We start from the raw sequence: 20,232 nt of genomic DNA, 5'->3' as shown, positions 1-20,232 counted from the left end.
TAACTCTGATAAGTGCAAGATGATGCACTTTGGAAGAAGAAACAAGATAAGGGAGTATTTAATGAATGGCAGGAAGGTCAGAGGAGCAGAGGGATCTTGGGGTAATTATTCACAGACCCCTGAAGTCAGCAGAATACGTGAATAGGATAGTTAAGAAGGCAAGCGGGACACTTGCTTTCATCAGTCGTGGTGTAGAGTATAAGAGCAAGGAGGTAATGTTGGAGCTGTACAGAGCGCTGGTTAGGCCACAGCTGGAGTATTGTGCGCAGTTCTGGTCACCTCACTATAGAAATTATGTGATAGCACCAGAGGGAGTACGGAGGAGATTCACCAGGATGCTGCCTGGGATGAAGCATTTGAGCTATAAGAAAAGATTGGATAGGTTTAGATTGTTGTCTCTAGACCAGAGAAGACTAAGGGGGGGACATGATTGAGGTGTATAAGATTACGAGGCATATCGACAGGTAGGGAACAGCTGTTCCGCTTGGTTCAGGGGATGGGGTGGCACAGTGGCACAATGGTTAGAACTGTTGCCTCACAGCTCCAGGGACCTGGGTTCGATTCCCGAATTAGGTCACTGGTTACGTGGAGTTTGCATGTTCTCCTCGTGTCTGCGTGGGTTTTCTCCGGGTGCTCCGGTTTCCTCCCACAGACCAAAGATGTGCGGGTTAGGTACATTGGCCATGCTCAGTTGCCCCTTAGTGTCCTGGGATGCGTAAGTGAGAAGGCTTAGCGGGGTAAATATGTGGGGTTACGGGGATAGGGCCTGGGTGGGATTGTGCAGACTCAATAGGTCAAATGGCCTCCTGCTGTACTGTAGGGATTCGATGAAAACTATAGCTTTCCCCCACTATCTTGAAGGTCAACCACAAGGGGGCACAGTTTTAGGAAATTCAGAGGGTTGTGGGAATTTGGAATGCGCTGCCTGGGAAGGAAATGGAGGCCGGAAACTTTACAACCTTTAAAAAACATTTGGATGAGCACTTGAAGCATCCTTCTCCTCCACATCCTCCTCCTCCGTATCCTTTTAGAAACGTAGAAAAACTACAGCACAAAAACAGGCCCTTCGGCCTCACAAGTTGTGCCGAACATATCCCGACCTTCTAGACCTACCTGTAACCCTCCATCCTATTAAATCCCATGTACTTATCCAGGAGTCTCTTAAAAGACGCTATTGAGTTTGCCTCCACCACCACTGACGGCAGCCGATTCCACTCACCCACCACCCTCTGTGTGAAAAACGTACCCCTAACATTTCCCCTGTACCTACCCCCCAGCACCTTAAACCTGTGTCCTCTCGTAGCAGCCATTTCCACCTTGGGAAAAAGCCTCTGAGAGTCCACCCGATCTATGCCTCTCAACATCTTATATACCTCTATTAGGTCTCCTCTCATCCTACGTGTCTCCAAGGAGAAAAGACCGAGCTCCCTCAGCCTATCCTCATAAGGCATGCCACTCAATCCAGGCAACATCCTTGTAAATCTCCTCTGCACCCTTTCAATCTTTTCCACATCCTTCCTGGAATGGGGCAACTAGAACTGAGCACAGTACTTCCAAGTGGGGTCTGACGAGGGTCTTATATAGCTGCATCATTATCCCCGGACTCCTAAACTCAATCCCTCGATTGATAAAGGCCAGCACACCATACGCCTTCTTAACCACCTCTGCATCTTTCCCTCACCCCCTCCTCCTCTCACCTCCTCCTCCCCCACCTCCTCCACATTTTTTGGGCCATATGTAGAAGGCCCAACAAGGAATGGTGCCGTGCCGGATCCGATCCTGGGAAGAAAGCCAGACAAGTGTTCAATGTGGCTGTGGGGGAGCATTTTAGCAATAGTGACCACAACACAGTACGGTTCAACTTTGTTATGGACAAGGAGAAAGATAGCCTGCAATAAACGGCTTTGGATTGCAGGGAGGCAGATTCTATTAAAATAAGGCAGGTCAAAGGTGACTGGGAACAGCTCCTGGTGGGTAGGGCTACAGCAGAGCAGTCGGAGGGGGCCGGGGGGGGGGGGGGGGGGGGGTGGGTGGGGGGCAGTATTCAAAGCAGAGCTGCAGAGAGCACAGGTCCAATATGTACCCTTTAGGGGAAATGTGGAACAATAAGTTCAGGGAACCATGGATGTCCAGGACACTTCAGGATTGGATGAGGAAAAAGAGAAAGGCTTTTTAGCAAGTTCACAGGGAACAATTCAGCTGTGGCTCGAGAGGAATGTAGGGAGCATGAGAGGGAATTTAAGAAAGGAATTAGAAGAAAAGGACTTGTGAACAGGGTTTGGGATTATCCTACGATATTTTATAAATACATTAAAAGGAAGCGGTTAACCAGGGAAAGCGTAGGGCCTATTGGGGAGCAAGGGGGAAATGTGTGCGTGAAGTGGCAGGATATTGGAAGGGTATTAAATGAATATTTTTCTTCAGTCTTCACTCAGGAAAAAGGGAACGTTGGTGTGGAATTCAGGAAGAGGGGCAGTGAGGAACTTGCAGAGTGTGACATAGGAAAAGGGAGATATTGGAGGCTCTGACAGGTTTGCAATAGGCCCAGATGAATTGCATCCCAGGCTACTGTGGGAGGCCAGGCAGGAAATAGCCTGGGCTCTGACACAAATGTCTAATCCCTCTCTGGCCACGGGGGGAGTGCCAGAGGGCAGGAGGGCGGCTGAAGTGGTTCCACTTTTCAACAAAAGTAGAGATGAATCGGGAAATTACAAAGCAGTGAATCTCATGTCAGCGGCAGGGAAACTATTGGAGGAAATTCTGAAGGAGAGAATTAATATCCATTTGGAAAGGTGTGGGTTAATTAGGGATAGTCAGCATGGCTTTGTCATGAGGGAGGTCATGCCTAACAAATTTGTTAGAAGTTTTTGAAAATGTGACCAAGTGTGGATGAGGGAAGTTCAGTCGGTGTAGTTTATAAGGATTTTAGCAAAGCTTTTAACACGGTCCCACATAGGAGGCTGATTGAGAAGGTTAAAGCACATGGAATTCAGGAAAGCTTGGCGAGATGGATCAGAAACTGGCTTCGTAATAGGAGCCGGTAAGATGCGCGATCTTCTTGGCGATCCTCTCCACTTGGAGCCGGTATTTCATGATGTGGAGATGCCGGCGTTGGACTGGGGTAAACACAGTAAGAAGTTTAACAACACCAGGTTAAAGTCCAACAGGTTTATTTGGTAGCAAAAGCCACACAAGCTTTCGGAGCTGCAAGCCCCTTCTTCAGGTGAGTGGGAATTTTGTTAACTAACAGAACTCCCACAGTTGCGTGGACCTGCAGAGTTTCACTGGCTGTCTTGTCTGGAGACAATACACATCTTTTTAGCCTGTCTTGATGCTCTCTCCACTCACATTGTTTCGTCTCTTAAAGACTTGATTAGTTGTAAGTATTTGCATTCCAACCATTATTCATGTAAATTGAGTCTGTGTCTTTATAAGCTCTGTTTGTGAACAGAATTCCCACTCACCTGAAGAAGGGGCTTGCAGCTCCGAAAGCTTGTGTGGCTTTTGCTACCAAATAAACCTGTTGGACTTTAACCTGGTGTTGTTAAACTTCTTACTTTGTAATAGGACACAAGGGGTAGTGGTAGAAGGCTGTTCAAGTGACCAAAGGCCAGTGTCCAGCAGTGTACCACAAGGTTCAGTACTGGGACCCTTGTTGTTTGTTATATACATAAACAACATAGATGAAAATGTGGGGGGAATGATAAGCAAGTTTGCAGATGACACCAAGATTGTAGGGTGGTTAACAGTGAGGAAGATGGTTGTGGATTCCAAGAAGATATAGATGGGTTGGTCAGATGGGCAGAGCAGTGGCAGATGGTATTTAACCCTGATAAGTGCAAGATGACGCACTTTGGAAGAAGAAACAAGATAAGGGAGTATTTAATGAATGGCAGGAAGCTCAGAGGAGCAGAGGGATCTTGGGGTAATTATTCACAGACCCCTGAAGTCGGCAGAATACATGAATAGAATAGTTAAGAAGGCAAGCGGGACACTTGCTTTCATCAGTCGTGGTATAGAGTATAAGAGCAAAGAGGCAATGTTGGAGCTGTACAGAGCGCTGGTTAGGCCACAGCTGGAGTATTGTGCGCAGTTCTGGTCACCTCACTATAGAAATTATGTGATAGCACCAGAGGGAGTACGGAGGAGATTCACCAGGATGCTGCCTGGGATGAAGCATTTGAGCTATAAGAAAAGATTGGATAGGTTTAGATTGTTGTCTCTAGACCAGAGAAGACTAAGGGGGGGACATGATTGAGGTGTATAAGATTATGAGGCATATCGACAGGTAGGAAACAGCTGTTCCGCTTGGTTCAGGGGATGGGGTGGCACAGTGGCACAATGGTTAGAACTGTTGCCTCACAGCTCCAGGGACCTGGGTTCGATTCCCAACTTAGGTCACTGGTTATGTGGAGTTTGCATGTTCTCCTCGTGTCTGCGTGAGTTTTCTCCGGGTGCTCCGGTTTCCTCCCACAGACCAAAGATGTGCGGGTTAGGTACATTGGCCATGCTCAGTTGCCCCTTAGTGTCCTGGGATTCGTAAGTGAGAAGGCTTAGCGGGGTAAATATGTGGGGTTACGGGGATAGGGCCTGAGTGGGATTGTGCAGACTCAATGGGTCAAATGGCCTCCTGCTGTACTGTAGGGATTCGATGAAAACTATAGCTTTCCCCCACTATCTTGAAGGTCAACCACAAAGGGGCACAGATTTAGGAAATTCAGAGGGTTGTGGGAATTTGGAATGCGCTGCCTGGGAAGGTAATGGAGGCTGGAAACTTTACAACCTTTAAAAAACATTTGGATGAGCACTTGAAGCATCCTTCTCCTCCACATCCTCCTCCTCCGTATCCTTTTAGAAACATAGAAAAACTACAGCACAAAAACAGGCCCTTCAGGCCCCACAAGTTGTGCCGAACATATCCCGACCTTCTAGTCCTACCTGTAACCCTCCATCCTATTAAATCCCATGTACTCATCCAGGAGTCTCTTAAAAGACCCTATTGAGTTTGCCTCCACCACCACTGACGGCAGCCGATTCCACTCACCCACCACCCTCTGTGTGAAAAACCTAACCCTAACATTTCCCCTGTACCTACCCCCCAGCACCTTAAACCTGTGTCCTCTCGTAGCAGCCATTTCCACCTTGGGAAAAAGCCTCTGAGAGTCCACCCGATCTATGCCTCTCAACATCTTATATACCTCTATTAGGTCTCCTCTCATCCTACGTCTCTCCAAGGAGAAAAGACCGAGCTCCCTCAGCCTATCCTCATAAGGCATGCCACTCAATCCAGGCAACATCCTTGTAAATCTCCTCTGCACCTTTCAATCTTTTCCACATCCTTCCTGTAATGGGGCGACCAGAACTGAGCACAGTACTCCCAAGTGGGGTCTGACGAGGGTCTTATATAGCTGCATCATTATCCCCGGACTCCTAAACTCAATCCCTCGATTGATAAAGGCCAGCACACCATACGCCTTCTTAACCACCTCTGCATCTTTCCCTCACCCCCTCCTCCTCTCACCTCCTCCTCCCCCACCTCCTCCACATTTTTTGGGCCATATGTAGAAGGCCCAACAAGGAATGGTGCCGTGCCGGATCCGATCCTGGGAAGAAAGCCAGACAAGTGTTCAATGTGGCTGTGGGGGAGCATTTTAGCAATAGTGACCACAACACAGTACGGTTCAACTTTGTTATGGACAAGGAGAAAGATAGCCTGCAATAAACGGCTTTGGATTGCAGGGAGGCAGATTCTATTAAAATAAGGCAGGTCAAAGGTGACTGGGAACAGCTCCTGGTGGGTAGGGCTACAGCAGAGCAGTCGGAGGGGGCCGGGGAGAGGAGGGGGGGCGGCATTCAAAGAAGAGCTGCAGAGAGCACAGGTCCAAATATGTACCCTTTAGGGGAAATGTGGAACAATAAGTTCAGGGAACCATGGATGTCCAGGACACTTCAGGATTGGATGAGGAAAAAGAGAAAGGCTTTTTAGCAAGTCCACAGGGAACAATTCAGCTGTGGCCCGAGAGGAATGTAGGGAGCATGAGAGGGAATTTAAGAAAGGAATTAGAAGAAAAGGACTTGTGAACAGGGTTTGGGATTATCCTACGATATTTTATAAATACATTAAAAGGAAGCGGTTAACCAGGGAAAGAGTAGGGCCTATTGGGGAGCAAGGGGGAAATGTGTGTGTGAAGTGGCAGGATATTGGAAGGGTATTAAATGAATATTTTTCTTCAGTCTTCACTCAGGAAAAAGGGAACGTTGGTGTGGAATTCAGGAAGAGGGGCAGTGAGGAACTTGCAGAGTGTGACATAGGAAAAGGGAGATATTGGAGGCTCTGACAGGTTTGCAATAGGCCCAGATGAATTGCATCCCAGGCTACTGTGGGAGGCCAGGCAGGAAATAGCCTGGGCCCTGATACAAATGTCTAATCCCTCTCTGGCCACGGGGGGAGTGCCAGAGGGCAGGAGGACGGCTAAAGTGGTTCCACTTTTCAACAAAAGTAGAGATGAATCGGGAAATTACAAAGCAGTGAATCTCACGTCAGCGGCAGGGAAACTATTGGAGGAAATTCTGAAGGAGAGAATTAACATCCATTTGGAAAGGTGTGGGTTAATTAGGGATAGTCAGCATGGCTTTGTCATGAGGGAGGTCATGCCTAACAAATTTGTTAGAAGTTTTTGAAAATCTGACCAAGTGTGGATGAGGGAAGTTCAGTCGGTGTAGTTTATATGGATTTTAGCAAAGCTTTTAACACGGTCCCACATAGGAGGCTGATTGAGAAGGTTAAAGCACATGGAATTCAGGAAAGCTTGGCGAGATGGATCAGAAACTGGCTTCGTAATAGGAGCCGGTAAGATGCGCGATCTTCTTGGCGATCCTCTCCACTTGGAGCCGGTATTTCATGATGTGGAGATGCCGGCGTTGGACTGGGGTAAACACAGTAAGAAGTTTAACAACACCAGGTTAAAGTCCAACAGGTTTATTTGGTAGCAAAAGCCACACAAGCTTTCGGAGCTGCAAGCCCCTTCTTCAGGTGAGTGGGAATTTTGTTAACTAACAGAACTCCCACAGTTGCGTGGACCTGCAGTTTCACTGGCTGTCTTGTCTGGAGACAATACACATCTTTTTAGCCTGTCTTGATGCTCTCTCCACTCACATTGTTTCGTCTCTTAAAGACTTGATTAGTTGTAAGTATTTGCATTCCAACCATTATTCATGTAAATTGAGTCTGTGTCTTTATAAGCTCTGTTTGTGAACAGAATTCCCACTCACCTGAAGAAGGGGCTTGCAGCTCCGAAAGCTTGTGTGGCTTTTGCTACCAAATAAACCTGTTGGACTTTAACCTGGTGTTGTTAAACTTCTTACTTTGTAATAGGACACAAGGGGTAGTGGTAGAAGGCTGTTCAAGTGACCAAAGGCCAGTGTCCAGCAGTGTACCACAAGGTTCAGTACTGGGACCCTTGTTGTTTGTTATATACATAAACAACATAGATGAAAATGTGGGGGGAATGATAAGCAAGTTTGCAGATGACACCAAGATTGTAGGGTGGTTAACAGTGAGGAAGATGGTTGTGGATTCCAAGAAGATATAGATGGGTTGGTCAGATGGGCAGAGCAGTGGCAGATGGTATTTAACCCTGATAAGTGCAAGATGACGCACTTTGGAAGAAGAAACAAGATAAGGGAGTATTTAATGAATGGCAGGAAGCTCAGAGGAGCAGAGGGATCTTGGGGTAATTATTCACAGACCCCTGAAGTCGGCAGAATACATGAATAGAATAGTTAAGAAGGCAAGCGGGACACTTGCTTTCATCAGTCGTGGTATAGAGTATAAGAGCAAAGAGGCAATGTTGGAGCTGTACAGAGCGCTGGTTAGGCCACAGCTGGAGTATTGTGCGCAGTTCTGGTCACCTCACTATAGAAATTATGTGATAGCACCAGAGGGAGTACGGAGGAGATTCACCAGGATGCTGCCTGGGATGAAGCATTTGAGCTATAAGAAAAGATTGGATAGGTTTAGATTGTTGTCTCTAGACCAGAGAAGACTAAGGGGGGGACATGATTGAGGTGTATAAGATTATGAGGCATATCGACAGGTAGGGAACAGCTGTTCCGCTTGGTTCAGGGGATGGGGTGGCACAGTGGCACAATGGTTAGAACTGTTGCCTCACAGCTCCAGGGACCTGGGTTCGATTCCCAACTTAGGTCACTGGTTATGTGGAGTTTGCATGTTCTCCTCGTGTCTGCGTGAGTTTTCTCCGGGTGCTCCGGTTTCCTCCACAGACCAAAGATGTGCAGGTCAGGTACATTGGCCATGCTCAGTTGCCCCTTAGTGTCCTGGGATGCGTAAGTGAGAAGGCTTAGCGGGGTAAATATGTGGGGTTACGGGGATAGGGCCTGGGTGGGATTGTGCAGACTCAATAGGTCAAATGGCCTCCTGCTGTACTGTAGGGATTCGATGAAAACTATAGCTTTCCCCCACTATCTTGAAGGTCAACCACAAAGGGGCACAGTTTTAGGAAATTCAGAGGGTTGTGGGAATTTGGAATGCGCTGCCTGGGAAGGTAATGGAGGCCGGAAACATTACAACCTTTAAAAAATGTTTGGATGAGCACTTGAAGCATCCTTCTCCTCCACATCCTCCTCCTCCGTATCCTTTTAGAAACATAGAAAAACTACAGCACAAAAACAGGCCCTTCGGCCCCACAAGTTGTGCCGAACATATCCCGACCTTCTAGTCCTACCTGTAACCCTCCATCCTATTAAATCCCATGTACTCATCCAGGAGTCTCTTAAAAGACCCTATTGAGTTTGCCTCCACCACCACTGACGGCAGCCGATTCCACTCACCCACCACCCTCTGTGTGAAAAACCTAACCCTAACATTTCCCCTGTACCTACCCCCCAGCACCTTAAACCTGTGTCCTCTCGTAGCAGCCATTTCCACCTTGGGAAAAAGCCTCTGAGAGTCCACCCGATCTATGCCTCTCAACATCTTATATACCTCTATTAGGTCTCCTCTCATCCTACGTCTCTCCAAGGAGAAAAGACCGAGCTCCCTCAGCCTATCCTCATAAGGCATGCCACTCAATCCAGGCAACATCCTTGTAAATCTCCTCTGCACCCTTTCAATCTTTTCCACATCCTTCCTGTAATGGGGCGACCAGAACTGAGCACAGTACTCCCAAGTGGGGTCTGACGAGGGTCTTATATAGCTGCATCATTATCCCCGGACTCCTAAACTCAATCCCTCGATTGATAAAGGCCAGCACACCATACGCCTTCTTAACCACCTCTGCATCTTTCCCTCACCCCCTCCTCCTCTCACCTCCTCCTCCCCCACCTCCTCCACATTTTTTGGGCCATATGTAGAAGGCCCAACAAGGAATGGTGCCGTGCCGGATCCGATCCTGGGAAGAAAGCCAGACAAGTGTTCAATGTGGCTGTGGGGGAGCATTTTAGCAATAGTGACCACAACACAGTACGGTTCAACTTTGTTATGGACAAGGAGAAAGATAGCCTGCAATAAACGGCTTTGGATTGCAGGGAGGCAGATTCTATTAAAATAAGGCAGGTCAAAGGTGACTGGGAACAGCTCCTGGTGGGTAGGGCTACAGCAGAGCAGTCGGAGGGGGCCGGGGAGAGGAGGGGGGGCGGCATTCAAAGAAGAGCTGCAGAGAGCACAGGTCCAATATGTACCCTTTAGGGGAAATGTGGAACAATAAGTTCAGGGAACCATGGATGTCCAGGACACTTCAGGATTGGATGAGGAAAAAGAGAAAGGCTTTTTAGCAAGTCCACAGGGAACAATTCAGCTGTGGCCCGAGAGGAATGTAGGGAGCATGAGAGGGAATTTAAGAAAGGAATTAGAAGAAAAGGACTTGTGAACAGGGTTTGGGATTATCCTACGATATTTTATAAATACATTAAAAGGAAGCGGTTAACCAGGGAAAGAGTAGGGCCTATTGGGGAGCAAGGGGGAAATGTGTGTGTGAAGTGGCAGGATATTGGAAGGGTATTAAATGAATATTTTTCTTCAGTCTTCACTCAGGAAAAAGGGAACGTTGGTGTGGAATTCAGGAAGAGGGGCAGTGAGGAACTTGCAGAGTGTGACATAGGAAAAGGGAGATATTGGAGGCTCTGACAGGTTTGCAATAGGCCCAGATGAATTGCATCCCAGGCTACTGTGGGAGGCCAGGCAGGAAATAGCCTGGGCCCTGATACAAATGTCTAATCCCTCTCTGGCCACGGGGGGAGTGCCAGAGGGCAGGAGGACGGCTAAAGTGGTTCCACTTTTCAACAAAAGTAGAGATGAATCGGGAAATTACAAAGCAGTGAATCTCACGTCAGCGGCAGGGAAACTATTGGAGGAAATTCTGAAGGAGAGAATTAACATCCATTTGGAAAGGTGTGGGTTAATTAGGGATAGTCAGCATGGCTTTGTCATGAGGGAGGTCATGCCTAACAAATTTGTTAGAAGTTTTTGAAAATCTGACCAAGTGTGGATGAGGGAAGTTCAGTCGGTGTAGTTTATATGGATTTTAGCAAAGCTTTTAACACGGTCCCACATAGGAGGCTGATTGAGAAGGTTAAAGCACATGGAATTCAGGAAAGCTTGGCGAGATGGATCAGAAACTGGCTTCGTAATAGGAGCCGGTAAGATGCGCGATCTTCTTGGCGATCCTCTCCACTTGGAGCCGGTATTTCATGATGTGGAGATGCCGGCGTTGGACTGGGGTAAACACAGTAAGAAGTTTAACAACACCAGGTTAAAGTCCAACAGGTTTATTTGGTAGCAAAAGCCACACAAGCTTTCGGAGCTGCAAGCCCCTTCTTCAGGTGAGTGGGAATTTTGTTAACTAACAGAACTCCCACAGTTGCGTGGACCTGCAGAGTTTCACTGGCTGTCTTGTCTGGAGACAATACACATCTTTTTAGCCTGTCTTGATGCTCTCTCCACTCACATTGTTTCGTCTCTTAAAGACTTGATTAGTTGTAAGTATTTGCATTCCAACCATTATTCATGTAAATTGAGTCTGTGTCTTTATAAGCTCTGTTTGTGAACAGAATTCCCACTCACCTGAAGAAGGGGCTTGCAGCTCCGAAAGCTTGTGTGGCTTTTGCTACCAAATAAACCTGTTGGACTTTAACCTGGTGTTGTTAAACTTCTTACTTTGTAATAGGACACAAGGGGTAGTGGTAGAAAGCTGTTCAAGTGACCAAAGGCCAGTGTCCAGCAGTGTACCACAAGGTTCAGTACTGGGACCCTTGTTGTTTGTTATATACATAAACAACATAGATGAAATGTGGGGGGAATGATAAGCAAGTTTGCAGATGACACCAAGATTGTAGGGTGGTTAACAGTGAGGAAGATGGTTGTGGATTCCAAGAAGATATAGATGGGTTGGTCAGATGGGCAGAGCAGTGGCAGATGGTATTTAACCCTGATAAGTGCAAGATGACGCACTTTGGAAGAAGAAACAAGATAAGGGAGTATTTAATGAATGGCAGGAAGCTCAGAGGAGCAGAGGGATCTTGGGGTAATTATTCACAGACCCCTGAAGTCGGCAGAATACATGAATAGAATAGTTAAGAAGGCAAGCGGGACACTTGCTTTCATCAGTCGTGGTATAGAGTATAAGAGCAAAGAGGCAATGTTGGAGCTGTACAGAGCGCTGGTTAGGCCACAGCTGGAGTATTGTGCGCAGTTCTGGTCACCTCACTATAGAAATTATGTGATAGCACCAGAGGGAGTACGGAGTTGATTCACCAGGATGCTGCCTGGGATGAAGCATTTGAGCTATAAGAAAAGATTGGATAGGTTTAGATTGTTGTCTCTAGACCAGAGAAGACTAAGGGGGGGACATGATTGAGGTGTATAAGATTATGAGGCATATCGACAGGTAGGGAACAGCTGTTCCGCTTGGTTCAGGGGATGGGGTGGCACAGTGGCACAATGGTTAGAACTGTTGCCTCACAGCTCCAGGGACCTGGGTTCGATTCCCAACTTAGGTCACTGGTTATGTGGAGTTTGCATGTTCTCCTCGTGTCTGCGTGAGTTTTCTCCGGGTGCTCCGGTTTCCTCCCACAGACCAAAGATGTGCGGGTTAGGTACATTGGCCATGCTCAGTTGCCCCTTAGTGTCCTGGGATTCGTAAGTGAGAAGGCTTAGCGGGGTAAATATGTGGGGTTACGGGGATAGGGCCTGAGTGGGATTGTGCAGACTCAATGGGTCAAATGGCCTCCTGCTGTACTGTAGGGATTCGATGAAAACTATAGCTTTCCCCCACTATCTTGAAGGTCAACCACAAAGGGGCACAGATTTAGGAAATTCAGAGGGTTGTGGGAATTTGGAATGCGCTGCCTGGGAAGGTAATGGAGGCTGGAAACTTTACAACCTTTAAAAAACATTTGGATGAGCACTTGAAGCATCCTTCTCCTCCACATCCTCCTCCTCCGTATCCTTTTAGAAACATAGAAAAACTACAGCACAAGAACAGGCCCTTCGGCCCCACAAGTTGTGCCGAACATATCCCGACCTTCTAGTCCTACCTGTAACCCTCCATCCTATTAAATCCCATGTACTCATCCAGGAGTCTCTTAAAAGACCCTATTGAGTTTGCCTCCACCACCACTGACGGCAGCCGATTCCACTCACCCACCACCCTCTGTGTGAAAAACCTAACCCTAACATTTCCCCTGTACCTACCCCCCAGCACCTTAAATCTGTGTCCTCTCGTAGCAGCCATTTCCACCTTGGGAAAAAGCCTCTGAGAGTCCACCCGATCTATGCCTCTCAACATCTTATATACCTCTATTAGGTCTCCTCTCATCCTACGTCTCTCCAAGGAGAAAAGACCGAGCTCCCTCAGCCTATCCTCATAAGGCATGCCACTCAATCCAGGCAACATCCTTGTAAATCTCCTCTGCACCCTTTCAATCTTTTCCACATCCTTCCTGTAATGGGGCGACCAGAACTGAGCACAGTACTCCCAAGTGGGGTCTGACGAGGGTCTTATATAGCTGCATCATTATCCCCGGACTCCTAAACTCAATCCCTCGATTGATAAAGGCCAGCACACCATACGCCTTCTTAACCACCTCTGCATCTTTCCCTCACCCCCTCCTCCTCTCACCTCCTCCTCCCCCACCTCCTCCACATTTTTTGGGCCATATGTAGAAGGCCCAACAAGGAATGGTGCCGTGCCGGATCCGATCCTGGGAAGAAAGCCAGACAAGTGTTCAATGTGGCTGTGGGGGAGCATTTTAGCAATAGTGACCACAACACAGTACGGTTCAACTTTGTTATGGACAAGGAGAAAGATAGCCTGCAATAAACGGCTTTGGATTGCAGGGAGGCAGATTCTATTAAAATAAGGCAGGTCAAAGGTGACTGGGAACAGCTCCTGGTGGGTAGGGCTACAGCAGAGCAGTCGGAGGGGGCCGGGGAGAGGAGGGGGGGCGGCATTCAAAGAAGAGCTGCAGAGAGCACAGGTCCAATATGTACCCTTTAGGGGAAATGTGGAACAATAAGTTCAGGGAACCATGGATGTCCAGGACACTTCAGGATTGGATGAGGAAAAAGAGAAAGGCTTTTTAGCAAGTCCACAGGGAACAATTCAGCTGTGGCCCGAGAGGAATGTAGGGAGCATGAGAGGGAATTTAAGAAAGGAATTAGAAGAAAAGGACTTGTGAACAGGGTTTGGGATTATCCTACGATATTTTATAAATACATTAAAAGGAAGCGGTTAACCAGGGAAAGAGTAGGGCCTATTGGGGAGCAAGGGGGAAATGTGTGTGTGAAGTGGCAGGATATTGGAAGGGTATTAAATGAATATTTTTCTTCAGTCTTCACTCAGGAAAAAGGGAACGTTGGTGTGGAATTCAGGAAGAGGGGCAGTGAGGAACTTGCAGAGTGTGACATAGGAAAAGGGAGATATTGGAGGCTCTGACAGGTTTGCAATAGGCCCAGATGAATTGCATCCCAGGCTACTGTGGGAGGCCAGGCAGGAAATAGCCTGGGCCCTGATACAAATGTCTAATCCCTCTCTGGCCACGGGGGGAGTGCCAGAGGGCAGGAGGACGGCTAAAGTGGTTCCACTTTTCAACAAAAGTAGAGATGAATCGGGAAATTACAAAGCAGTGAATCTCACGTCAGCGGCAGGGAAACTATTGGAGGAAATTCTGAAGGAGAGAATTAACATCCATTTGGAAAGGTGTGGGTTAATTAGGGATAGTCAGCATGGCTTTGTCATGAGGGAGGTCATGCCTAACAAATTTGTTAGAAGTTTTTGAAAATCTGACCAAGTGTGGATGAGGGAAGTTCAGTCGGTGTAGTTTATAAGGATTTTAGCAAAGCTTTTAACACGGTCCCACATAGGAGGCTGATTGAGAAGGTTAAAGCACATGGAATTCAGGAAAGCTTGGCGAGATGGATCAGAAACTGGCTTCGTAATAGGAGCCGGTAAGATGCGCGATCTTCTTGGCGATCCTCTCCACTTGGAGCCGGTATTTCATGATGTGGAGATGCCGGCGTTGGACTGGGGTAAACACAGTAAGAAGTTTAACAACACCAGGTTAAAGTCCAACAGGTTTATTTGGTAGCAAAAGCCACACAAGCTTTCGGAGCTGCAAGCCCCTTCTTCAGGTGAGTGGGAATTTTGTTAACTAACAGAACTCCCACAGTTGCGTGGACCTGCAGAGTTTCACTGGCTGTCTTGTCTGGAGACAATACACATCTTTTTAGCCTGTCTTGATGCTCTCTCCACTCACATTGTTTCGTCTCTTAAAGACTTGATTAGTTGTAAGTATTTGCATTCCAACCATTATTCATGTAAATTGAGTCTGTGTCTTTATAAGCTCTGTTTGTGAACAGAATTCCCACTCACCTGAAGAAGGGGCTTGCAGCTCCGAAAGCTTGTGTGGCTTTTGCTACCAAATAAACCTGTTGGACTTTAACCTGGTGTTGTTAAACTTCTTACTTTGTAATAGGACACAAGGGGTAGTGGTAGAAGGCTGTTCAAGTGACCAAAGGCCAGTGTCCAGCAGTGTACCACAAGGTTCAGTACTGGGACCCTTGTTGTTTGTTATACACATAAACAACATAGATGAAAATGTGGGGGGAATGATAAGCAAGTTTGCAGATGACACCAAGATTGTAGGGTGGTTAACAGTGAGGAAGATGGTTGTGGATTCCAAGAAGATATAGATGGGTTGGTCAGATGGGCAGAGCAGTGGCAGATGGTATTTAACCCTGATAAGTGCAAGATGACGCACTTTGGAAGAAGAAACAAGATAAGGGAGTATTTAATGAATGGCAGGAAGCTCAGAGGAGCAGAGGGATCTTGGGGTAATTATTCACAGACCCCTGAAGTCGGCAGAATACATGAATAGAATAGTTAAGAAGGCAAGCGGGACACTTGCTTTCATCAGTCGTGGTGTAGAGTATAAGAGCAAAGAGGCAATGTTGGAGCTGTACAGAGCGCTGGTTAGGCCACAGCTGGAGTTTTGTGCGCAGTTCTGGTCACCTCACTATAGAAATTATGTGATAGCACCAGAGGGAGTACGGAGGAGATTCACCAGGATGCTGCCTGGGATGAAGCATTTGAGCTATAAGAAAAGATTGGATAGGTTTAGATTGTTGTCTCTAGACCAGAGAAGACTAAGGGGGGGACATGATTGAGGTGTATAAGATTATGAGGCATATCGACAGGTAGGGAACAGCTGTTCCGCTTGGTTCAGGGGATGGGGTGGCACAGTGGCACAATGGTTAGAACTGTTGCCTCACAGCTCCAGGGACCTGGGTTCGATTCCCAACTTAGGTCACTGGTTATGTGGAGTTTGCATGTTCTCCTCGTGTCTGCGTGAGTTTTCTCCGGGTGCTCCGGTTTCCTCCCACAGACCAAAGATGTGCAGGTCAGGTACATTGGCCATGCTCAGTTGCCCCTTAGTGTCCTGGGATGCGTAAGTGAGAAGGCTTAGCGGGGTAAATATGTGGGGTTACGGGGATAGGGCCTGGGTGGGATTGTGCAGACTCAATAGGTCAAATGGCCTCCTGCTGTACTGTAGGGATTCGATGAAAACTATAGCTTTCCCCCACTATCTTGAAGGTCAACCACAAAGGGGCACAGTTTTAGGAAATTCAGAGGGTTGTGGGAATTTGGAATGCGCTGCCTGGGAAGGTAATGGAGGCCGGAAACATTACAACCTTTAAAAAATGTTTGGATGAGCACTTGAAGCATCCTTCTCCTTCACATCCTCCTCCTCCGTATCCTTTTAGAAACATAGAAAAACTACAGCACAAAAACAGGCCCTTCGGCCCCCCAAGTTGTGCCGAACATATCCCGACCTTCTAGACCTACCTATTACCCTCCATCCTATTAAATCCCATGTACTCATCCAGGAGTCTCTGAAAAGACCCTATTGAGTTTGCCTCCACCACCACTGACGGCAGCCGATTCCACTCACCCACCACCCTCTGTGTGAAAAACTTACCCCTAACATTTCCCCTGTACCTACCCCCCAGCACCTTAAATCTGTGTCCTCTCGTAGCAGCCATTTCCACCCTGGGAAAAAGCCTCTGAGAGTCCACCCGATCTATGCCTCTCAACATCTTATATACCTCTATTAGGTCTCCTCTCATCCTACGTCTCTCCAAGGAGAAAAGACCGAGCTCCCTCAGCCTATCCTCATAAGGCATGCCACTCAATCCAGGCAACATCCTTGTAAATGTCCTCTGCACCCTTTCAATCTTTTCCACATCCTTCCTGTAATGGGGCGACCAGAACTGAGCACAGTACTCCAAGTGGGGTCTGACGAGGGTCTTATATAGCTGCATCATTATCCCCGGACTCCTAAACTCAATCCCTCGATTGATAAAGGCCAGCACACCATACGCCTTCTTAACCACCTCTGCATCTTTCCCTCACCCCCTCCTCCTCTCACCTCCTCCTCCCCCACCTCCTCCACATTTTTTGTTGTATCAATATGTAGAAGGCCCAACAAGGAATGGTGCCGTGCCGGATCCGATCCTGGGAACAAAGCCAGACAAGTGTTCAATGTGGCTGTGGGGAGCATTTTAGCGATAGTGACCACAACACAGTACGGTTCAACTTTGTTATGGACAAGGAGAAAGATAGCCTGCAATAAACGGCTTTTGATTGCAGGGAGGCAGATTCTATTAAAATAAGGCAGGTCAAAGGTGACTGGGAACAGCTCCTGGTGGGTAGGGCTACAGCAGAGCAGTCGGAGGGGGCCGGGGGGACGGGGGGAGGGGGGGCGGCATTCAAAGAAGAGCTGCAGAGAGCACAGGTCCAATATGTAGCCTTTAGGGGAAATGTGGAACAATAAGTTCAGGGAACCCTGGATGTCCAGAGCACTTCAGGATTGGATGAGGAAAAAGAGAAAGGCTTTTTAGCAAGTCCACAGGGAACAATTCAGCTGTGGCCCGAGAGGAATGTAGGGAGCATGAGAGGGAATTTAAGAAAGGAATTAGAAGAAAAGGACTTGTGAACAGGGTTTGGGATTATCCTACGATATTTTATAAATACATTAAAAGGAAGCGGTTAACCAGGGAAAGAGTAGGGCCTCTTGGGGAGCAAGGGGGAAATGTGTGCGTGAAGTGGCAGGATATTGGAAGGGTATTAAATGAATATTTTTCTTCAGTCTTCACTCAGGAAAAAGGGTACGTTGGTGTGGAATTCAGGAAGAGGGGCAGTGAGGAACTTGCAGAGTGTGACATAGGAAAAGGGAGACATTGGAGGCTCTGACAGGTTTGCAATAGGCCCAGATGAATTGCATCCCAGGCTACTATGGGAGGCCAGGCAGGAAATAGCCTGGGCTCTGACACAAATGTCTAATCCCTCTCTGGCCACGGGGGGAGTGCCAGAGGGCAGGAGGGCGGCTAAAGTGGTTCCACTTTTCAACAAAAGTAGAGATGAATCGGGAAATTACAAAGCAGTGAATCTCATGTCAGCGGCAGGGAAACTATTGGAGGAAATTCTGAAGGAGAGAATTAACATCCATTTGGAAAGGTGTGGGTTAATTAGGGATAGTCAGCATGGCTTTGTCATGAGGGAGGTCATGCCTAACAAATTTGTTAGAAGTTTTTGAAAATCTGACCAAGTGTGGATGAGGGAAGTTCAGTCGGTGTAGTTTATATGGATTTTAGCAAAGCTTTTAACACGGTCCCACATAGGAGGCTGATTGAGAAGGTTAAAGCACATGGAATTCAGGAAAGCTTGGCGAGATGGATCAGAAACTGGCTTCGTAATAGGACACAAGGGGTAGTGGTAGAAGGCTGTTCAAGTGACCAAAGGCCAGTGTCCAGCAGTGTACCACAAGGTTCAGTACTGGGACCCTTGTTGTTTGTTTTTTCCATAAACAACATAGATGAAAATGTGGGGGGAATGATAAGCAAGTTTGCAGATGACACAAGATTGTAGGGTGGTTAACAGTGAGGAAGATGGTTGTGGATTCCAAGAAGATATAGATGGGTTGGTCAGATGGGCAGAGCAATGGCAGATGGTATTTAACCCTGATAAGTGCAAGATGACGCACTTTGGAAGAAGAAACAAGATAAGGGAGTATTTAATGAATGGCAGGAAGCTCAGAGGAGCAGAGGGATCTTGGGGTAATTATTCACAGACCCCTGAAGTCGGCAGAATACGTGAATAGAATAGTTAGGAAGGCAAGCGGGACACTTGCTTTCATCAGTCGTGGTATAGAGTATAAGAGCAAGGAGGTAATGTTGGAGTTGTACAGAGCGCTGGTTAGGCCACAGCTGGAGTATTGTGTGCAGTTCTGGTCACCTCACTATAGGGAGGATGTGATAGCACCAGAGGGAGTACGGAGGAGATTCATCAGGATGCTGCCTGGGATCCTTTGAGCTATAGGGAGAGATTGGATAGGCTTAGAATGTTGTCTCTAGACCAGAGAAGTCTAAGGAGGGACATGATTGAGATGTATAAGATTATGAGGGGTATGAACAGTGAGTAGGGAGCAGCTGTTCCCCTTGGTTGAGGGGTCAATCACGGGGGGGCAGAGTTTTAGGGTGAGGGGCAGCAGATTCAGAGAGGATTTGAGAAAATATCCACTCGGTGGGTGGTGGGAATCTGGAATGCACTTCCTGGCAAGGTATTGGAGGCCGGAAATCTTACATTCTTTGAAAAATATTAGGATGAGCACTTGAAATATCGTAATATTCAAAGATATGGGACAAGTGCAGGAAATTAGTGCGACTTTAGTAGCAGTTATTGACAGAATCAATGGGTCAAAAGGCCTTTTCTTCATTGTACAACTTCATGACTCTATGACATTCTCCTCCTCCACCCCCACTCCTCCATCCCCTCCTCCTCTTCCACTCCTCCTCCAACCCCAACCCTCCAATCCTCCTCCTCCACCCCCTCCTCCTCCACTCCTCCTCCTCCTCCACCCCGTCCTCCTCCATCCCCTCCTCCTCCACTCCTCCTCCATTCCTCCTCCTCCACTCCTCTTCCACCCCCTCCTCCAGCCCCTCCTCCTCCTCCTCACCCCTTCCCCTCCAGCCCCTGCCCTCTATACCCTTTTCCTCAGCCTGATCCTCCTCCACCCCTCCTCCTCCTCTAACCCTCCTCCACATCCTCCTCCACTACCCACTGACAATGTGACAGGAACTGTCTCAATGGGAGTTCTTCCTCTCAGTGTCATTGAGCCTCTGCGCTCTGGTGTAAATGTCTTCCCCACCCTCGTCACTCCATCTGTGAACATTGACCTTCCCTCCATTTACTTTCATTTCCTCATTCCCTCCCTCTAGCCCCAGCTTTCTTGCTCTCCTTGGTTTCTCTCTCTCATCTTTCGTTTACAGTGTCCTTGTTCACCTGACTTTCCTCTTTCTCTTTCTTTGATGTTTTCTCCTTCTGTACATCCTCCCTGTTTCTCTCATGCTTTGTCTCTTGCCCTCTTTCTTGCTTTCCTTCCTTCCCTCCCTCTTTTTTCTCCCTCCCTGTCTCTCTGGCCACTCTGTTTCGAGCCATCCCCTTTCCCCCCCTTGTCTGGCACTCTCTCCCCCGTTCTCTCACTCTTCCTCTTTATTTCTCTCTCTCTCTCTTTCTCCTGCGACTGGATTTTTAAATTAAAAAGCATCACGGACCGGGCTTGGGCCTCACGCCATGGGGAAGCGTCAGCTTTCACCCATGGGGTAGAATTTTAAGGATGGAGAGCAGATAACGTACTAACACCGACTCTCGGACGCCC

General features: G+C 47.7%; 2 protein-coding genes across 2 annotated transcripts in view; both read left to right on the top strand.

Annotated features, from left to right (window-relative positions):
- Positions 1–20,232, top strand: part of LOC144503875 (T-cell-specific surface glycoprotein CD28-like) — a 184,301-nt gene that overhangs the window by 106,839 nt on the left and 57,230 nt on the right. The gene's annotated exons all lie outside the window — the stretch shown is intronic.
- LOC144504087 (T-cell-specific surface glycoprotein CD28-like) overlaps positions 1–20,232 on the top strand; it is a 74,060-nt gene that overhangs the window by 52,645 nt on the left and 1,183 nt on the right. The window lies entirely within an intron of this gene.

The sequence above is a fragment of the Mustelus asterias genome, chromosome 14, assembly GCF_964213995.1.
Source record: "Mustelus asterias chromosome 14, sMusAst1.hap1.1, whole genome shotgun sequence".
NCBI lineage: Eukaryota > Metazoa > Chordata > Chondrichthyes > Carcharhiniformes > Triakidae > Mustelus > Mustelus asterias.
Note: the sequence above shows the minus strand (reverse complement) of the source record. Positions and strands in the feature narration are given on the sequence as shown.